Source organism: Miniopterus schreibersii (genome assembly GCF_964146895.1).
Source record: "Miniopterus schreibersii genome assembly, chromosome: 1".
NCBI lineage: Eukaryota > Metazoa > Chordata > Mammalia > Chiroptera > Miniopteridae > Miniopterus > Miniopterus schreibersii.
In genome coordinates, this window is record NC_138101.1 from 180,846,657 (window position 1) to 180,869,072 (window position 22,416).

General features: G+C 46.2%; 1 protein-coding gene across 3 annotated transcripts in view; it reads right to left on the bottom strand.

The window, feature by feature from the left end:
• DPF3 (double PHD fingers 3) overlaps positions 1 to 22,416 on the bottom strand; it is a 245,479-nt gene that overhangs the window by 217,483 nt on the left and 5,580 nt on the right. Inside the window, exon 1 of one of the 3 annotated variants that reach the window (XR_013999030.1) lies at positions 11,633 to 11,786. The exons of the other annotated variants lie outside the window; for them this stretch is intronic. The gene's annotated coding sequence lies outside the window, so the exon portion shown is untranslated. Of the gene's footprint in view, positions 1 to 11,632; positions 11,787 to 22,416 lie in introns of those variants that run through there. 3 annotated transcript variants of the gene reach the window in all.

Genomic DNA, 22,416 nt, shown 5'->3' on the forward strand with positions numbered 1-22,416 from the left:
TATAGGCTTTTTAGGCATCGTCTCATTTACTCTTCACAACAGCCCTTTGAGTAGGTGCACTGCATGGGTACAAGATGTCACACAGCTACCGAGTCACAGGACAAGAGTCACAGCAGAATCAAGAACAGATGTGTCTGACTCCAATCGTGTGTGCTAAACCACTTTGCTACACAGCCCAATCCCATGGGCTGGAGAAAGAGCAGTGAAGCAGGACTCGGGGGGCCCGGGCTCCAGTCCCCTGTGTGCCTTAACTAGCTGTGGAATCAGAGCAACTCCTGGGCCGCCCTATTCCATAAGATGGCTAAGGGGTTTCTTAAAGACCCCTTCGATTCAAACCACAGTTATTGATCCCTTGAATGCCAAACAGGATAATGGGGGGGGGGGGGCTGTATATACATAACTAAGGCATGGCCCTGCCCTCAGAAGGTTTGCAGTCTAGTCCTACCTTATGCAAAGCCTAAAGGCCTTCGGCGCCTTTTTAGCTCTAAAATGCTACTCAACCATTTCTGACAGCACTTATACCCATCTTCTATTTGTTCTTCTATGTGAACTTATGCATGGAGAGGTGTGCGAAATTATGCTTATCTAATGGGTTTGGAGTGCTATTTATTTTTAATATATCTTTATTGATTTCAGAGAGAGGAAGGGAGAGGGAGAGAAAGAGATAGAAACATCAATGATGAGAGAGTCACTGATCGGCTGCCTCCTGCACGCCCCTGAATGGGAATGGAGCCCGCAACCCGGGCATGTGCCCTGACCGGGAATCGAACCACGATCTCCTGGATCCTAGGCCGATGCTCAACCGCTGAGCCACGCCTGGCCGGGCTGGAGTGCTATTTTTGCTATCATCTTTTTACTTTTTCGCATTGCATGAATTTTTAGTAACAAATGTCATTTCTATAAAAACAATAAAGTCATTTTTTAAATACCACTAAAACAATAACATATATGCACACAACAAACATATATACACAGACATATTTCAACACTAACTGGATATTTTACAATATTAAGAAGTTCTTAACTCCAATGAGATTTGGCTGATATTTAAAAGAATCATTTTTCAGATACATATTGAAATATTTACAGATAAAATGATATCTGGGATTTATTTCAAAATAACCTCTGGTGTGGGAGGGGAGGGGTCGGTTGCAGTAAGACAAGACTGGCTATGAGTTGCTAATCGTTGAAGCTGGGTGATGGATATATGAGGGTGCCTTATACTGTGTATGCTTGAAATTTCCCAGAATATACAAGAAAAGAGGAACCTCTTTCAAGGCCAGCAGGGAAGCAATATTTCCCCAAAGCTAAGCTAAGCCCCCAGCTGACAACCTTTTTCCCTGAGTTTTCTGCCTTCCTTGACTAACTCTTCCCTTTGACTATCACAATTTAACTTCACTTGTTCTCCATGGCTCTCTCCATTCCCTCACCATTCTCCCAAACCTTCTAGAATCATTCATCAAGTCTGTAGGTATATTCTGGTGCCCAGGCCACTCTATCTGACCTTACCCTTGCCCCCAGAACAGAGGGCACAGGCCTGAGCAACATCCCACACACCTCCGTACAGAGTCAGGTTCTTTTTGCTCTAGAGACAGAACAGCTTGGCTGGTGGGGTGGGGGGCACATTTCACTGCTTCATTCAACAAATACTTGCCAATCACCTGCTTTGTGCCAGATACTGAGTCAGGTTCTAGGGATCGGTGGCAAGACAAAATTGCGACTTTCACAGAGTTTTCATGCTAGAGGAGGAGCTACTACAGATGTCATGTCCCAACCCCCCAAGATTTGGGGTCAGGGCTATAGTCTCGAAAGCTTCCCTGAGTCACCTGGGATCTTGTCCAAATAAGGAAAGACATGATCCGAGGGCAAGAGAGAGAAGACCACCCAGCTATCCACCCCCAACCCAGTTCCCCATTCATGGAACACAAAAACCAAAATGATTCAAGACTACTAGGTAAGTAAATGGTGGCAGAGGAAAGAACGGCCAGGCCTTGCTATTCGAGGCCCACCAGGTGACGCATTCATAGCAGAGTTTTTGTAACCTTTGCTGCCCCTTTGACGAAACTTTCTCATCTACTTTTGATTGAACTAGGTAATGTTTTACTAGCAGGCATAATTGTAGCAGTTTTTGTTCTTTTTTTAAATATGTCTTTATTGACTTGAGAGAGAGAGGAAAGGAGAGGGAGAGAGAGATAGAAACATCGATGAGAGAGAAACATCAACATCAGTTGGCTGTCTCCTGCACGCCCCCTGCTGGGGGATCAAGCCCGAAACCCAGGTGTGTGCCCTGACCAGGAGTTAAACCGGCGACCTCCTGGTGCCTGGGTCCACACTCAACCACTGAGCCACACTGGCCGGGCTGATTGTTGCCGTTCTTAAAAACAAAACTTCCCTGCCAAGGATGACTTATGTGACCTTGATAACATGACCAGGGATCTCTTATGTGAATGCTTGGTCATAGGAAAATGCTGAGCATCATTCAGTAAATCACTTGTGCTTCATTCAGTACACAAGCATGTCCACATCACATTTCTTGGCCATATATATATTTAATTTGGAAAAACCACAAACATTTTCAATTTTTCTTGCTTTATCATAATGTAATGGAAGTAGAGTGTCATAATAAAGGTTTTCATTTATTCATCAAGATATAGGGTCTATTCTCATATTATCTGTGGGTTTACCATTGTACTAATAAATTCATGCTTTGCACACTTTCCCCCATTGACTATAAACTCCAAGAGACAAAAACCATCCCGTCTTCCTCTTGTGTTATATCCTCAGCACCTAATATAATGCCTGGCATATAGTTGGTGCTACTATTTCTTAAATTGAATCCAAATATACTTTTTAAATAATTTTTAAAAAATTGAAGTACAATGGCACACATCCAGAGATCATTCCCTGTACCTTTGGAGCAATGAGTTTGCATCCAGGTCCCAGTGGGACACACTGGACAGTGTCCTAATCTCCTCCCTGGGTGGAGGTCCAACAAGGGCAGGTTCAACAACGCCCCAGCCTATTGGACATTTCTACATGGACGTCAAATCAGCATCTCAAGCCTAACCCAGGGCAAAGCTGAGCCCACACATACCTGCTGCCCCCACGGTCCTCACCATCTCAGCAATTCCATCCTATCACTTGCTCAAGCCAAACCTTGGAGTCACCCATGACACCTTTCTTGTCACAACTCACTCCCAATTCCTTTGCAAATCCTGTCATTCCTATCTATAAAATGTATTCAGAATCCAGCCACTTATTACAACCCTTACAATTACCATCCTGGTCCCAGCCACTGCCTCCTTAGTAGTCTCCTGCTTGGCCCCTGTTTCCTCCATTTAATCTCAACTCAGCAGCCAGGGCGATGCTGTCCAAACCCTCCAGTGGGTTCCCAACTCTAAAGACAAGCCAAAGTTCTACTACTGTTCATCTCTCTCACTTTTCTCCAGCCACACTGGCCTCCTTGCTGTTCAAAACATCAGGCACACTTCCACCTCAGGACCTTGGCACTTCCCATTTCCTCTGCCTTGACTCCTCTTCCCCCAGATGACCCTCAAATGTCACTTTCCAGTGTGGTCCTTCCTTGCCACCTTATTTTAAACTGCTCTCCCCCAAAACTCCCTGTCCCAACTCCCTGTTTTAGTGACCCTCATTGACTTGTCACCATCTCACTTATTTACTTACTCAGATGGCCACCTGTCTGTCCTCACTAGAATGTAAGCTTCAGGAAGGCAAGAATTTCACCCATTTTGTTCACTTATTTTTTTAAATATGTCTTTATTGATTTCAGAGAGAGGAAGAGAGAGAGATAGAAACATCAATGATGAGAGAGAATCATCGATCGGCTGCCTCCTGCATGCCCCCTACTGGGGATCAAGCCCACAACCTGGGCATGTGCCCTGACCGGGAATTGAACAGGACCTCCAGGTCCCTGGGTTGACGCTCAACCACTGAGCCATGTCAGCCAGGCATTGTTCACTTATTTTTGTCCAGCACCCAGAATAGCTAGGTGCTCACTAAATATTTGCTGAGTTAACAAATTAATCACAGAGCACCTGGAAATACTCTTCTCTCTCCATCCTAGAGGGGAAAATTGCGGAATTCCCTTAAAGACATATGATTCAGTTCTTAGCCTATATATAATTTCAGGCCTTCTCAAACAAACAAATAAGCTCTAGTGAATTTCAAGGGGGAAGAAAATATTTTTTTGTTTTTACTCTCTTTCACTCCTCCCAAGTCAGGGCCCCTCTCCATTCCCCTCAGGCCCAAAGCTGGAAAACATCTGCTGGGGAGGAGGAGGTGGTGCAGGTGCCACCAGACCTGAAAGCTGTTACCACCCACAAGTTTGAAGGGAAGAGAAGATGACTGAGAAAGGGAAGAGAAATTAGCACATGGATGAGAAACACATGTTTAAAGAACCCTTCCTAGGCCATGAGTCAGCTGAGTGAAGCTGGCACCAGAGTGACAAATTAATTTCATGACCCCACTGTTTTCATTAGGAACTGCAAAACTCTTTTTAAAAAAAAGAAAAGAAACTGATGTGTAGAAAAAGGGCATGAACATCTGCCTGAATGTCTACATAGAGAGGTCTGGTAACAAAACAAGGTTTTTTGCAAAAGAATTTGCTTCAAATGTGCATTAAATCACCTACTGTATGCCCAACACAGTGCAAAGTGCTGCAGACCAAGAAACATCTAAGATACAGTTCCTTCTCATGAGGCGCTCTGGCAGGTGGAAGCGACTGGCACAGACACAACTCACAGATGTCACCGTGCTGTGTTCCACTAGCATGAACAAAGAGCTATGGGACCCACAGAGGGGCGACTGGTTCTGCCTAGAAGAGGCTCAGACCTTGAAGGATGAGTGGAAACTGCAAGGGTTCATCAGGCAGAGGCACGGGGGTCAGAGGAGAAAGTCCTGGCAGAGAATGTCAGAGAAGCGAAGGCCTGGAGGTGGGAAGTCCATGGTCTGGGACATGATTCAAGCTCAGAATCCATGGGCAGGTGGTGGAATGGAAGGCTGAATTGTGATGTCTGTACAGCTAGGGAGCTTGGCATCCTCCTCTGAGAAGTCTTCCCTGGTCTCCCCATGTAGGACGGATTCCTTTTCCTCCCCTGTAACCCACCATGCCCTAAACAAACTCCCCAGTGCTCAGTCCCAGCCCAGGGCCTTGGCACAGGGTGTTGGCTGTTCCTTCTGTTTGGAATGCTCTTCCCTCAGATATCTGCAAGTGACACTCACTCCTGTCCTACAGGCCTCTGCTCAATCATCACCTTCTCTGCGAAGCCATCTTTGAACATGTTCCACAAGGGGCAAACGCACACACATGTGCCCCTTCCTTCTCTGTTTTTTTCTCCATAGTATTTATATGTGTGTATTTTCTGCTGTTGATCCCCTTCACTAGAATGTGAGTTCTGTGAAGGCAGGAACTTTGTTTTATTGACTGCTCAATCCCCAGCACCTATAGCGCATGGCACTTAGTGTGGGCTCAATAAGTATTTGATGAATGAATAAAAAGCACCTGTAATACTTGAGTGATTTTGGTTGTTTAAATCTGCCCCTACCTACAAGATTGAAAATTAATATGAAAGCAAAGATTACACTATCTTTTCTGTGCCCCAGCACCTCACACAGTGCTGTACAGGGTTGGAAGTCAGTAAATAGTGGGTGGGTGGATGGATGGATGGATGGATGGATGGATGGATGGGAACATGGGTGGGTAGATGGGTGGGTGGATGGGAGGGTGTGTGGATAGATGGGTGGATGGATGAATTCTACAATAAGTAGGAGCCACTGAGGGTATAGCTTTGAACTGTGCAAAGCTCTCCCTGTGGGTTGGGATAGCCTGACATAGGGATAGGCTACAGGTAGGGAAGTCAATTACAAAGCTCCTGCCAGTGTCCCCATGATCACTCATGTTGCATGAATGAGATAAATGGAGGAGGGGACAGAGTCCAGAGGCATTGCCAAAGTTAAGTCAACAGGTCTAAGTGTATGTGGGGGTGAGGAGAGAGGGGAGCCAAAGATGACCCTGAGATTTTGCTTAAGCGATAGTGAACCCTGAGGGGAATAAGCAGTTTTAGGGGAGGAAGAAGAATTCATTTAGGATATTAGTTTGATGGGGGACATCCAGGTGGAGCAGAGTAGACCATAGATCAGTCAGGAAGAGAGAGGAAGATCCAATCCTGGGTGCTGGCTGAAGCTGCAGCAGTTCAATCATTCATTTCTATTTCTGAGTAACTTCCATTCCCAGGTGCTTACTATGGCCTAGGTACTGGGAATGCTGCGGCACCCAAGGCTGGCAAGGTCTGTCTGTACTTCCATGGAACTTACATTCCGAGGAGAAAGGCAGACAAAAGACAAGTGAGCAAGCAAACACATAAAGATAAATCTGATGGCTGTATATGCACCGTGAAAAAAATATACCAGGGTAATGGGCACGTGATGCAGGTATTAGATGGGGGGGGGCAGGGGAGGCCCCCTGAAGAAGTGGCTCTTGCCACAATGAGGCAGAGGGCAGGATGGCCAGGAAGTGACTTGCTTCATGGCTTCAATTTCCCTGAACAAGTCTGGGGTGAAATCATCAGCAGACAGTGAGAGGATGGGATGGGTTTTCAGGTAAATGGCAAAATACTGGAACAACTGCCGTGGGAAGAAAGGAAAAGGGGGTGAGAAAAGAGATGATGATGGGGTGCCGAGGACCTGGCTGAGGGCTGAGGCCATACATGTGTAAGGGAGCCCATCAACACAGAGCATATTCATATTTTACAAATATATAATGCTGAATCTTCATGTCCCTGCAGCCACATTGAGACCCACACAAACGCTCTAGTAGTGATCTGGAGTCTCTACCCTACTTGGTATGAGGTGGGTTTGCCGGAGTGTTTATTTGATTTTAATTAAGTTTGATGGGCTGTGAGGGTTTTTTCATTACTTGGTTTGACAAGGCAGATTCCCACTGCCACCCCCTCCCATAGACCCCAGTCGCTCCAGTCTGTGTTCCTGCCACAGCCACCCCACTCAAGCTATTCTGCCAATTAATCACCCTCAACATCCATCCTGCCATACCTTAAATAATTCCCCAACACCTCTGGGATTGGCGCCAGAGCTTTCACACAGGTGTCTATAGCCGGGTCCTTCATTACCCGCCAGTCTTATCTCTCCCAGCCACCCAGTCTGGCTGGTATTCACGTGGTTCCTTTTTGAACCCAAGTTCATTTAGATGGACAGACTCAGGTCCACACCTGAGGGCGTGGGACAAGTTGCTTAAACTCTTTGGAGTTTTCACATCTGTAAAATAGTAAGTACACCTTCCTCCTAGGAGAAGTAAATGAGTTGATGTGAGTAAAGCACACAGCACAGGGCTGCCGAGCAGAATATAGGTGTTTAGGCCGTGGTGGCTGAAAGGAGTGTGGCTCTTCCTGTAAAAGCTGCTGAGCAATGATACAATTATTGCAGCACCCAGCACGTGGCCACTCACAGAGAAGACACTGGGGACATGGCCAAAAATATTGTTACCATGTTCTGTTTTGTGATTCACCTCTTGGTCTCCACTGCACTCTTCCTTCGGCTTATCTTAAAAGTCAACTTGCATCTTATAGCCTTCCTGTTTTCCATTTCCATGAATATTCAACATATGTCTTCTCCCTCAACTACATAGAAAGTTCCTGAGAACAGATACTGTATCCTCAGCTTCTTAGTAACCCCCTTAGTGTGAAGTACAGAGCCTGCCACTTAAGGAGATGCTAAATAATTTCTAATTTATATGCTGAGCTGAGAGATTGGTTTCTCAAAGGGAAGGCTTCTCTCTCCTCAGCTTCCCAACTTCTGTCCATCCGTTAAGACCCCTTCCAGCTCCTCTATGAAGCTGGCCAGTGAAACTGATTTCTTCCTCACCTGAAAACCTATGGCACTCACTAATTTGTCACATTTTGCCTTAGAGATTCTAGAATTTTAAGGCAAGCAGAGCTAAGGGACACTGAGAGCATGTGACTACCCTACTTCCACCAGTAGTCATCTTACAGGTGTATTCTTCTCTAGCCAGACCAGGAGACCTCCAGGCTAGTCCAAGGGTCTTTTTCACAAGGAGGAAGCAAAGGTTGAGGGGCCAAATACTGGCACTTCAATCACTGAGACTCTGGACAGCTTTTCACAGGCCTTCTGTCTCCAAGAGGAAAAATGCCAAGAGACCCTCTGTGGTATGTAAGGGGGACAGGGCTGGAGGACTTGGATTCCAGGACTGGCTCTTTGTAGCTGTGTGAGGACCGAAGACTATCCCCAGACTTTGCCAGGCCTTTGTTGCCATGTCTAGACAGTGAGGGAGACCACCAGTGGTCCCTAAGGTATTTCCTAGGTCTACAATCCCCAGCACGAGCTCTGCTGAGGGACAAATTAAGTCAAAAGAGCTTTCTCTCCCTCTGGTCATTAGCTGGTAGGAGTACTTTGAAAGCTTCTCTCTTCCTTCTGCCCATTCTCCTTTCAGGTTTATTTCATTCAATGGACATAAAAATGAAAGCATCACAGGGCAAGGTCTAAAAAGTGAAAAGATTGCTGCGCCCTTTCTGCTGAAGTTGGGTGATGGGTACATGGAGGTTCTTTATACTATTCTGTCTAATTTTGTATAGGTTTGATATCTCCCATACTAAAAAGTTATAATAGCCCTGGTCAGTTTGGCTCAGTGGTTAGAGCGTCAGCCCTCAGACTCAAGGGTCTCGAGTTTGATTCTTGGTCAAGGGCATGTACCTCGGTTGCAGGTTCCCTGCCCAGGCCCAGACCCATGAGGGGGGTAACCAGTCAATGTTTCTCTATCTCTCTCTTCCCCACCTCCCTCCCTTCCACTCTTTATAGAAATCAATGGAAAAAATATCCTCAGGTGAGGATTAAAAAATAATAATAAAATTAAATTTAAAAGTTATAATAATAGTTCCAATAAACTCACATAATTCCACCCTTTCATGTACTAACTGGATACTCACTCTAGATGGATCTCCTGAGCCCACAAAAAGGTACTGATCTTTTTTTTTTTTTTTAGTGGCCAGACTTCATCTTTTCTTTCTTTTTTTTTATTTAAATATATCTTTATTGATTTCAGAGAGAGGAAGAGAGAGATAGAAACATCAATGATGAGTCATTGATCAGCTGCCTCCTGCACACCCCCTACTGGGGATTGAGCCCGAAACCCGGGCATGTGCCCTGACCAGGAATCGAACCACAATCTCCTGGATCATAGGTTGATGCTCAACCGCTGAGCCACGCCATCCAGGCCTGCATCTTTTTTTTAACAGGAACTACATCTGAAAAGTGTAAGAATGTAACACTTTTTAACCTTGCCCACTGGAGAACAGAGGTGTGAAGAAAGAAAGACAAAGCGGAGTGCTTGGAGTCAGACATCTGGCCTTGAGCCCCCACCTCCCACCAACTCCATCACTTTATAACTGTCAACTAGGACACCGAAGTTACCAGAGACTTGTCTCCTCCTGTGCATTATTGTGAGGCCTAAAGAAGACCATCTGTGCCTCGAAAGCACTTGGCACCTATTTTACCTCACACACACATTTAAAGCATGGTTACATTTGCTGGTACATGTGCGGTGCTGGATAAACAGTGGTTCTTAGGCTTCAGCCAGCAAAAGAATCAGACTGCACCACCTCACTCCCAAGATTCTGATTCAGCGGTCTAGGGGGAAACCCAGGAACCTACCTCTCCATCAGTCACACAGGTACCCCTCATGTAGGCAGACTTCAAGGCACACTTGGAGAAGCCAAAGGCATAGTTGGAGTGAGCCACCGGGACAACTGCTCCAGACTCTGCTTGGGAGGAAAACCAATCTATCCACCGGATCAAAAACTTCCAAGGACGGGGGCAGGGTGTCAGTTTCTTTCAACTACCAAATGGGACTGGGAAGGCCAGGAAGAAGAGAAGTTAAAGGGAAAGCTCTGTTGTCGCAGCCTTGTGCAGCTAATGCCTCGTCCTTCATGTGCATGCTCATATCTCATTTTTATTTTCTAAATTTTACCCAGAAAAGCCTCCTCAGAACTCACTCATCTCATCCTTCCCAGGCCCTGTTGTTAAATCTCTCTGTAGACAGGGGGAAATTTTTAGAGCATGAATTGGATCAAGTCACTTCCTAACTTAAATCCTTCTTTGGTTCTTGGGAGAAAGTACAAATCCTTAAAATATCCATCAAGGCCCTGTGTGTTCAGGCCCCTCCTGACCTCTCTCCCCATATCATGAGCCGCACGTTCCCTTTCTCTGGCACTCCAGCCCCAACTGCCTTCCTTGACTCCTCCAACATGTCACAAGACTTTTGCACGTGCTGTTCCCTCTGCCTGGGATAAAATGTTGCCTCTTCAAGGAAACCTTCCCTCACCACACCAGACTAGAACGGTTCCTCCTGCCCTAATCTCTTATATCTGCTTGGACTTTCCAACATAACACAGATCCAACTTTTATTTACATCTTTCTGTGGTTAATGTCTGTCTCTCCATCCGAACTGTAAGCTGCACAAAAATAGGGTCCATGTAGGTTTGTCTGCCATTGTCCACCCATTGTCCACACAATAGCTGGTCCATTGTACACACTCAACTAACGTAAGATAAATGCCAAGTGCTCTATGGTCTGGGGAGACATGTGAACGAAGAAAAGAAAGGAGATACCAGTTGAAGAAATTCATGATGCAGATGACAGGCAGAGTGAGGTGGCACCCTTTCTCCTGGACAGGGACAACTGAGAATCCTCTCGATTATCACGAGGTTGGTGGTCACTGGACACCAGAAGGTCTCAGGCTCTCTTAAATAAAAGCATCTGTCCAGGACTGTCCCCAGAGGACAATGACAATCTGACTTACCCCTTGGGGAGTGTGGGGGCTGAGAAAGAGGGCCAGGAAAGATTGTGTGCCAACCTCCTCAATGTCCTCCCTATTATCTCTCTGAAAATGAAGCTTTGTCCCTCACTATCGGGACTCAGAGAGAGCGGGGAGGAGAAGGTCACAGGCAGAAATGATCTTCCTCCCTCCTATCTGGAGCCACAGAAACAGGCGAGCTCAGGTTATCTTTGTGTTTGCCTCTTTTCCCCAGAGATGAGTGGGGGGTAGGGCAGGAGGAAAGATTGCGAACAATCAATTCAGAAAACAGGGGGCTTCCTGCGTGGGCATCAGACATATGCCCATTCAAGGGCATCAAAATGAGCCAAAGTTTAGGTTCTCTGACTAGGCTATCGAGTCCCATCAATTACCCCACGTGGAAAAACTTTGGACAGTTAAAAATAACATAGGGGTCTGGTGTTTGGGAGATCTGGAGCTTGGAATGCCAGCTTGTTAAGCACAGGTCACTGCCTACCAAATGTGTGTGCTGGGAAAGTGTGTGTACACACACACACACACACACACACACACACACACACACACACACCAGGACTGGAGGGCCACGGAGGAACGAGATATCCACCCTGACAACGGTGTGTGTCAGACCAACTCTCAACCCCCACCCACCTTGGTCTGAAGGACTTCCAAGCCCTTTTCTGTCTGTGCAAAGGGGTGTCCTTATTCAGGCAGAAAGCACTCTCCTCCTCTTTGGGAGGGACAACAGGGAATAGAAGTGTGAGCCAGTCCAGTCATGTCACAGACCCAGTCTACCTCTGCATGTTGTGTTTCCGCATCTGTGAAATTCTGGTTCTTTCTCAGAAGGACCCAATGTCAGCACCGATTAAGGAGCATGCAATAATCTGAACTCCTGGACAAAGTGTCCCACAGACAAATCTTTCTCAAAGTCTCTTCTGGCACATTTGTTCTAAGAGTAAAAAAAAAAAAAAAATTAATAATAACGTCATGGAGTTCTAGAACTTTTTCTTCTGAGAAAATCATTTCTCCTACTTATCTCACTTTTTCATAAGATGCCAATGTGAGAAAAATATCAGCTAGTATGTCTTTGTGTTTTACAGATGGAAAAAGAGGGTCATTTCAAACATCTAATATGAGGGTAACATGTGCCAACTCTTCTAAGCACTTTATAGATATTAACTTAGTTAATTCTTCCAACAACCCTCTAAAGGCAGAAAATATTCCCACTTTACAGATGAGGAAACTGTGAGGTGCAGAGGAATTAGCAATCCACATTTATGGGGCTTGGATTTGAACACAGACTCTCCAACTCCCAAGCCAGCACCTGGCTATAGGCCACACAATCACTGCTTGCCGCACTCCCTGGGATAAAGTGTTCGAGCTTTCAAAGAGTGCAAGGCTCCAAGGGAGCACTGGAAGCTAGCTCCCTGGGCCTCGGCCCTCCTGTGGGAACCATAGGCAATATATAGGTGGAGAGGTTGAATGGGTAACAGGGATGCCTGTGTGCCTGGGTGGGAGTAGGGAAGAACTACCTTCAGAACAAACCAATCCCCCCAAGAGGAAACACGGGTTTAGAGACCTACAGCCTCACTCCCCCAATTTGAAACAATGTGAACCATGACATTAACTCTCAGGATACCAGGTTTGACTGAGCTACGATCAGCATTTGTTTTCTTCCATGGACTGGATTTGTATTTTTATTTATACCATTTCTGGGTTGTTGTTATTGCTGTTGTTGTCATTTAAAGCATTGAAAGGGGGGAAGACTTTTTTAGATCCACCACTCAGGATTACCCCACGATCCTGCCCTACTTAGCAAATCTGCTTGTGCACTGGCCAGGGCTGTCCTGTACCTGACAGGACAGGTGGTTCACACCAGCACAGGTCCCCCAGTGTGTCCCCCTGTCCCCAGTCCCTCTGGGAGGTAGGTGCCCTGGAAAGGACCCAGAACACATAACCAAGGAAACCAAGGACCAGGATCCAGTTCAACCTTAGTGAGAGGGAGCGTCTGGAGGTGAACAATCCTCCCTGCTGGGAGACACAGAATGGCACCCCAACTTCCCTTTAGGCCTCCAAGTACTTCCCAGGAATTGGCTACCAAACTGAGCCAATTCAGACCTACCTGGCCCCAGACTATTATCCCATTTTTACGTTAGACAACCCCCCACCCCACCCCCATCCAGCCCAACAGATCCTTTGGCTGTCCACACATTCCTGCCACCTGTTTCCTTCCCCCAGAAAGGAAGGGGATTCTCTAGGGAATGACTCAAATGTTTCCCAAATCTTTTACACCTGAACTTCCCCAGCCTTCCCCTCTCCACTCCTCTGGGCCCTACCAGACTCCACGGGAAGGGCTCTCTCTCTACCTCACAGAGCCCTGGGGGCTGCACGGCTCCCTTACCAGCAGTTATTCCCACCTTGCAACCTCAGGGGCCTCTTCCCTCACCGCTTCTTCCCACCCATTTGCTGTGCGCAAGCTTTGCCCCTTTCTCCTTCCCCTCTCCCCACTCCCACACTCACAGAACTGAGTGTGCCTTCCTGGGGACAAAGCCGAATACTCTTCCTTCCTTTTGTGTCCCTTCAGTGCCTTTTAATCAAGGTGTGCTGCAGGGGGTGGGGGGGAGGGAGGAGAAGGATTCTATGGGGTACGGACGTAGGGACAAGAGCTCAGAGGGAAACCTAGGCTGGAGGTGTAAACCTTGATGTTAAGCATTAAGTGGATTATTCTTCTATTTAGGGCTCAGAGGACATTGGGGAGGCTTTGGTCTGAGTCAAGAAATAAAATAAGAAGCAGAAAGCACGGGAAAATGAAAGAGTAACTCGCGGGCTTTTCCTTCCTGGGGATTTGCAAAGCTACAATAGAGCCTGGAGGAGGCACGCCAGGAAGCTGGACTGCCCAAGGCGGCCAGCTCTGAGTCTTGGAGAAAGGTGGGGACATTTCAGCGCTCTGACATTGTCCAGACCAGTTCATCTGGGTCACAAAGGAGACAGGAACTCCAGGCAACACTGGGCAATAATAGATTATTCCATCAATCAGAGCTTCTTTTTTTCTGTTATTTCTCAGGAACCCAAACACATTCCAGGCAGGTAATGGGTGAGAACAAATGATCGCCAGAAGAGAAACCTGTATTACTGGGTCCTCTCGATTTAACACTTCATCAAGTAATAAAATGAGAATCCTGTTTCTCCAAGGATGGTAAGAGCTAGCTCAGTCTCAGAAAGGTTCCTACATTCAGACTTATGAACCAGTCGAGCTCCATTCCTCCCCACCCCACCCCACCCCCATGCTGAGTGGGATCTCCAGCCCCTGAGATGGCAAACAATGCCCCTGGTGTGCTTGGGATCAGGGAACTATGGAAACTTTTCACATTTCATAGAACTCTATAGATCAGTGTTCATCTCAGCTACCCTGTGCATAACTGACCTAAAATTGAATGATCCAAACCTGTTCCCTATCCCCCAGAGATGCGTGTAATTAGATAAAATGAGGACAGAATATGTATAAGTATCTGTTATACTGGGATGGCTGCCCAGAAAGGAAATGAGCACCAGGAACTGGACGGCCCTGTGTGCACCCTCTGTACTGAAGGGCTATATACAAGGACCGAGGGAGAGTTATCTTCAAGAGTAAGCGCTACCCTGGCTGGTGTGACTTAGTTGGTTGGGCATCACCTGGTGCACCGAAGCGTTGCCACTTCAATTCCTGGTCAGGGCACATGCCCAGGTTGTGGGCTCCATCCCCAGTAGGGGCGTGCAGGAGGCAGCCGATCAATGTTTCTCTCTCATTGATGTTTCTCTCTCTCTCTCACTTCTTCTCCCTCTAAAAATCAATTTTAAAATCTTAAAAAAAAGAAAGAGTGCTAGTGCAGTATAACCTGAGTTGACAAACATCTATGCACAATTCTGCTCCTACAGCCCATATTTCGTGCAGCATCAGCATTTTCCGAGTTGAAGGATATCTAGTGGACTAGAATCTGAATTAAAACTTGATTTGGGCTCGGCTAGTGTTGCTCAGTGGTTGAGCATCAACCCATGCACCAAGAGGTTGCCAGTTCAATTCCTGGTCAGGGCACATGCCCGGGGTTGTGGGCTTGATCCCCAGAAGGGAATATGCAGGAGGGCAACTGATTGATGTTGATGCATTAATGTTTCTATCTCTCTCTCCCTGTCTCTTCCTCTCTCTCTAAAACCAATACATATTATTTTTTTTAAAACTTGACTTGGGAAGCCCATCTTGACCTTGATCTTCACCTTCCTCCTGACACAGAACCAGACCTCTCCAGGTGGCGCCATCCTTCCAAATAGCCCCAACAGTGAATTATTAGGAGGGTAGAAAAGTGGTTAAAGAACATAGCAAAGTTACAATGATAGATATTTTTCCCTCTCTCATTATGAAAACTAAAAGCTTTCACATAATCCCTAGGACATCAATTTTTGTTTCATTGTCAAGTGAATTTATCTGCATTGAACATGGTCAGGACACTGAGTCACAGGGAAAGTTACATCTATCTAGGCACTGGTACTATGAAAGTATCTGAATGGCATTGTCTCAAAGAACTTGTACCTGAAAACAGTGACTGGGCTACAGTTACCTTCAAAACTCTGTAGGACGGGCACCAGATTCTCACCAGATCCCAGCTGTGGGTTAAATCATTACAGTATTCTCACCTTCTGGTCTCCTCCATCTTAAAACCCATAGAGGTCTTGGATATAAATAAGGCTAAAGGAAATCCCATGCACAGCTGAGGCATAGTAGGCACTCAATAAAAATAGGATTAATTTATCAGTTGCTATTTACAAGTCCTTAGCCACTTAGTCCCTGAAAGAGAACAAAGCAGAAAGACTTGCCTTACCTTCCCAAGGGGGGGGAGGGGGGTCACATTTTTTAGATCTATAAGGATGAAGCGATAAAAAACTAGGGGCTAGAATAAGTGATGCTGACATTCATCACAGCCGAACATGCTACATGCAGGTAAGGCCAAGCTTGTGTCTGTGTTCCCACCCGGGAAACGAAAGAATTTGGGGAAAGGAATTCTGCAGCCTTTTCCAAACTCCTGCAGTCAGGGGAGAGAATGAGAAACATCAACTCTAAAGGTCTAGAAGCAAATTAGGCGGGAAGAGCAGTGTTTTTGCCTGCTGGCTTCATTTGCTCAGTAATTTCACACAAATTTATTGAACGCCTGCTATGCTAGATCCTAAGGCTAGCAAGACACAGGCAGCCACCATCCGGGCCTTCCAGGGCCTTACATTCTAACTAACCAGAGTTAAGTACTTGGGTGACCAAGAGAGGAGAGTATGCTTGGGCCTATGGGGACAAGGCAGGTGAGGCCAGTTTTACTCAAGGTTCAGCAAGGGCCTCACTGGGGCAGAGGGGATTTTGAAGAATCTGGAAGATGAACAGGCAGATGTTCATCATGTGTATCTGGGGCAGGATGGGGTTGAAGGAGCCACAAGCAGTTGGTGAGACTATGGGGGAGTGTGAGGGGCTCCCTCTCTCTGAGCAGGGATACAGAAGTAGGCTTCCAGATAACAAGTTCACCCACATCTCTCATTCTGGGCTTCTTAACCTGGAATCCATGGGCCTCTAGGGCACCCACCTTGATGGGCTCAAGGTCTGTGAACCCCATCAAACCATGTACAAACGCTCACACCTATGTGCATTTTCTCAGGGTAGATGGTCCACAACTTTCATAGGATTCTCAGATTGTCAAGGAAGAGTAAAGCAGACACACTCAAAAGGACACCTACTAGCTTGAACACCAGACTGTGGTGTAGAAGCCATGGTCTTCCACCTCCATATCCACATATACAAAGCACATGGAAGAAGATCTTCTCAGCCTTCCGTTCCCAGAGCCAGCACTGCAGAGCCAAGTCCCTAAATGTGGATACAAGTCACCGGGGCAATTCACTGCAATCTCCAGATCAGGCTCAAATTTTAGTTGGCAGTTGCCTAGAAACAGGTAACCCTAAAGACACAAGGTTAGGGTTAGGGTTAGGGTTAGGGTTAGGGTTAGGGTTAGGGTTAGGGTTAGGGTTAGGGTTAGGGTTAGGGTTTGGCACCAAACTGAGATGCCAAAAGGGCACTTTGTGGACAAGCTGGTTCTGAAAACCAGCCCCATGCAAGTCTGTCTGCCAGGGACTGTTGGGGGAAGGAGCAGACTTTGCACCCAAAAGGAGGCCAGCAGCAGGGAGCTGGGAAGGTGTGCGGATGAATGGTGGTGTGTCTTCCCACACTGGGGAATAGGCACAGGGATGGGGAACTGAGGGTTGAAGGAGAAGGCAGCCTTGAGTATAGAAGGCAACTGGGTCCTCTTTTAGACTGTAGATACAACTACTCTTCTAAGCAGTGGCTGAGCGGACCCCAGCCACATCTAAAGACCCATACAGAGCACAGACTTGACTGCACCAACGTCCAGCCCTGCCCTAAGTCATCATCCTGCAGCACTTCCATGGAACTGGGGGGGGGGGGGTGCAAGATGACAGACCTCAAACCACAGCTAACGGGAACCCAGGAAGCAGTTTTTATCCAGCCCTCCAGGGCAGCTCACTTCCTTAGAGGTGGCAAACACAAAAGAGGCAGAAACCTCACTTTCTAAAATTCAGATTTTTTTTTTTTTTTTAATTAAAACTCAGAAACTCCTTCAGCTGAGTCAGGTGAGACTGGGATTCCTAAAACAAAGGTTCTAATCTCCTCTCCCTGTGCAGGTGGCAGAAAGCTTGGCAAGGTGGGGCCTTCTTCAGAACCCATCACCCCTTCTCCAGAAGGGTCCTGGCGGCCAGGGAAGGGATGAATAAATCTATCCGTCTGGAAGAGGTGCAGGAAGAACAAATGCGGAAGTCAAACAACAACAAATAAGGCGATATAAATCCAGATAAAATATTAAAATCATTAAAGGGCTGCTACTCCCTGAAGATTGGGAAAAATGAAGAGAGTTAATTAAAAGCAATCTCCATGCACTGCTGAGCCAGCCGGCCCTGATAAATCAACAGCTGGGGCGGCTGTGGAGGGCAGTCAAGGGGCATGGGGGGGCAGGCTGGGGAGAGGGCACTGCCACAGGGATGGCAGTGACGTTGAATTGAACACAGTGACTTAAGTTTCCTGTTTTATTAAATATTTTATGACACTAAATAAAGTTGTTCCTCCGAGGGGGAGAAAATGATCAGTGAACAAAGAAGGAGGGAGTTATGGATGAAGAGGTGTTGTTGGTTAGATTCAAAACCTATGTGGGATCCTGGTGTCTGCATCTCTAATCTCATCCCAAATGCAGAGGCTTTTGGGCTTTTTTTCTTTCTCTCCACCTGATGGGCACAGGTAGATGCATCTTCTCAAATCTCTCGACAAAACCCTGGGTTATGTTTGTTTGGGGGGCTGGGGGGGGGGGTAGTACAAAGTCCAGAGAAGGAGTGGAGAGGAAGGGGAGATAGAAAAGACCTTCAAAATTCTCATTGCTGATCCAAGCCAGACTTTGAGCACAAAACTAAAAGGTCAGCAGAAATGGTGGGAACTTTCTTTTTTTCTTTCTTGCTTTCTCTTTTTTTCCCCCCCCTTTCCTTCTCTGTTCCCTTTCTTCCCCCTTTTTTCTGCAGTCAGATAAAGTTTTTGTTTTTCATTTCAAACAAAAAAAAAGCTCAGAATTTTCGGGCTCAATCTAAATAAAACCCAGCAATTTTAGAAGTGTTACAAGAACAGCATTTCTCTATTCTAAGGGAACCCTCTCCAGTTCTTCCTTGATGGAAATATAATCAAGAGAAATGACTGGGGGAAAGTGTTTTTTCTCCTCCATAGAAATGGGATTGGAAGGGGAGTGTGTGCATGGGGAAACATAAGGAATTATGCATTTGGATATGCATTTTAATTAGGTGGACAGAAGCAGCCGCCTGTTAATTTTTCTTGCTTGTTTCCACTTAGCATTCATCACAGGCAGAACCACCATAGAGCGCTCCCACGATAATAGATGGTTCTGCATTGGCTAAGTCCTCGGGGAAAATAATTAGCAGGAGAGAATATATTCTCTCCACTCCCACTACCCCATCCACCCTGCCCTCCCCCATCCCCAGCACCACATTGCCTCCTCTCCCCACCCCCCACCCCAACTGACAGTGGTTTCCCCAGAAGCCTAGAGGAGTCAGGCTTCTGGTTTACAGGCACTTACTTTGCCCTGCAGAAGAACAAGGGTCTGGAAGGAGAAACAGACAGACTAGAGGCCTTCCTTGGAGTGGAAGCTCCTAGATGCAGGGAGGGAGGCTACCATGCTGCTGGGTTCTGAGGGGCAGGCTGGCAATCAGTGTTTGCCAGGACGGGATGACAAACTTCCAAAGAGGGTGGGACAGTTCTCATAGTGCTCAACTGGGAGCAAACAAAGACGTCTGAAGAGTTGTTAGTTGAGGAGAAAGGGAGTGGGAATGACATTTTCACTTAATTTGCTTTACAAAGTAAAGGAATGTTGTAGCTTTGCAGCAAGCTTGAATCTGAAGCATTTGCAAGGCTAGCGACCAAGATCTAACTCTAATTCTGAGATCTGACCCCTGTCACGATGCTCTCCATAATCTACAACTCTTGTCGAAGAGCTGCTATGTCAACAGCACACCCTCCTTGTTCACTAGCAGATTTGAGCTCCTTCAGCCCCCCCTTCCCGGAGTCCTCTAGACTGAAGCGGGAGCCTGGATGATGACAGGCGCAAGGTCCAGGAAAGGGCTCCCTGTGCCCTCCGAGCTTCTGTTTCCCCCTGATTTTGAGGGTGGACTCAGTTCAGGGCAGCCAATGGAAAATGAAACAAGGGCTTCCCTCGAGCTCATATTCTCACCTATTACAAACCCAGACAATGGGAAACTCCCACTGTGGTCCCAGGTCTATTTACACACAGCGGGATGAGTAAGGCTTTGCATTTCCTGAGAAAATGATTGCACATGATGCATAATGCCAGATTCCTTTCACTTATTTCAGTTTTAATATATTAAAATAATGTTTAATATATGAGGTATTGTTGACTCTCAGTCAGCTACAGGAAACTGTAGTTCTAGTAACGCCTCGCATTTGTACTTTACACCTTCTGAAATGTTTTCACATCCATTATTTCATTTGGGCCCCTTGGGGGGTAAACTCGGCTGGATGTAGGAGAAGGGAGTAGGAAGGAGACTTGAGCTCTTCTCAGGACAGGCCTGGTTTACTAACGCTTGACTTTCAAGCCGTCCTGTCATCCCAGGTGCCTCCTCAACCCCCTGTTGCCAGATGAAACCTCTCTGCCTAGGAGACCTTCACTCCAAGACTCACTAGGTAACTATGACTGCTAAGCTCCTGGAGCCTCCCCAAACCCAAACCCTGACAACCCCCCGGAGGCCCTGCCCTTAGAAGAAGGAGGGGGACAAGGGGAAGGCAATATTTGTGGCTGGGGATGAGAAACTGAGTCTCTGGATTTCCAGGGCATTCACCAACACACCCCCCCCCGCCACACACACACACACAAAATAATAATAGTCCTACACGGGGAGGGGAATAAATTAGTTGAATTCTATGATAGTATTTTGCTTTACGCTTATGAGGTAAGGTTGCCTGTACTATCTAGAAATGTAGTCCCTACATTTTAAAGAGTCTAAAAATGAAGGGGACCTAAGCACATACCCAAAGGAATTGAAAGCAGGGACTCAAACAGCTTCTTCTACACCCACGTTCATAACCACATTATTCACGACAGCCAAAAGGTGAAAATAACCCAAGTGTCTGTCATTGGATGAATGGGTAAACAAAATGTGGTATATACATACAGTGGAATATTATTCAGCCATAAAAAGGAAGAAAATCCTGACACACGCTATAACGTAGATGAACTACTTTGAGAACATGATGTAAGTGAAATCAACCAGAGGCAAATTCATAATGACAGAAAGTAGAATGGTGGTTATCAGGGACTACAAGGGGGGAGGGGCTATTTGGAACGATAAAAAAATTCTGGAGATAGATTGTATCAATGGTTGCACAACATTCTGAATGTGCTTAATGACACTGAATTATACACTTAAAAAATGGTTAAAATGGTACACTTACATGTTATCAATGTTAAGTTATATATCATATATATTTTACCACAATTAGAGAAAAACAATTAAGGGGCTGCCTTTGTCTGAGAGAGGTCAGGGTAACCATTTTATTTTGTTTGCCGAAGTCACAATTTAGGCTTCTGCGAATTCTCTGATGGGTTTTACAACCCTATCTTCCTCCTTTAGGCATGTAAAAAATTGCCAACAGAGGTTTCAACCAAAGGAAAGCCTAATTATAGTGACGCCAGAGGAAACCGGGATGTTCTGGAGGCATATCACTGAAGAAGAGTCAGTGAATTCCAATCCAGACACTGCCAATATCCACCTGGGTACAGCCAGCCTCTGTGGTGGGTCTGCTGGGCACCTCCATTTCCTCAGCAGTAATACAGGGCACACTAGAGGAAGCTCAGTGAGACATCAGTACAGGTCCACCTACTTCAACTCACTGAACAGCCAGGTATCTGCAGCTGCCGAAATGGAAGTGAAATAAGCACTTATTTCCATGTTAATTGGGATGGGTGCCAAGGTGGAAGAGAGGGCAGGTCCAGAGAGATGTGGATAAATGAAATCCAGGAGAAAAATATTTTGCCTGATTCCCATCCTCCCCCACGTATTTAAAGAAGAGAATGAGAAGGCAGATAGATATTCTCAGTAATTCCACAATCAAAAACTTTATCTGAGTGCTTATAAACAGCAAAATAGGCCAATTAGTCTTCCCACTCTTCTTTCCTCTTTCCATTCTCTGGTTGAGGTGATAATGAGAAGAAAAACATTCAAAGGAGAAAATCAGAAGAAAAGCCCATGTTCTAAATGGGCCACCACCTGGTCCTCAGCCCTAGGCCCTGAGAAGTGAGAGGAAGCTCCATCTCGATTAGAAGCCCAGGTGGTAGCACAATGTGGCAAGACTGGACAAGAGAAGATGTAACTACAGAAGAGTCTCCCATCTTAACAGCAACACTTTAGAGCCGCACTTTTAAAACAAGGAAGAATTTGAACTCTGGCCCCTAACTGTTCTATCTCCCTGTCCTAATTGACCATAGTTAAGAGGCACAAAGTTTTTTACTTGAAAGGAATTTGGGCAATGAAGGTGGACTACCTTCATCGTAAAGACAAGGAATATGCAGCTCAGAGTTCTGTGTACAAGATCACAGAGCTAGCTGGTGGTAGGGCTTAGAGCAGAGCTTAAGGCTTCCTCTCCCAGAGCATTTTTTCCTTCATTACTTTGAAGTCATCATAACCGCAAGACTAGCCACTGGTGAGAAATGAAGGACATGGAAGAGGGTCAGAGTTTGACATAGGTTCATGCTGATGGCAGATGAAAGTCTGGGGACTGGAAAACCTTTTCTGGTGGAGCTTCCAATTACAGTTAATAAAAACAGCAGCTTTTCAAAGTGAGTAAAAACAAAAAACCTCACTCATTTCACAGCAGCCTGAGATGACCAGTCTCTGGATTCAGGGATGGTGGAGAAGATGCAATAGAAGGATTAGACATGTGCCATCATTTTCCCCAGCTCGGAACTGAGGCCTGGATGGTGGAGAACTCA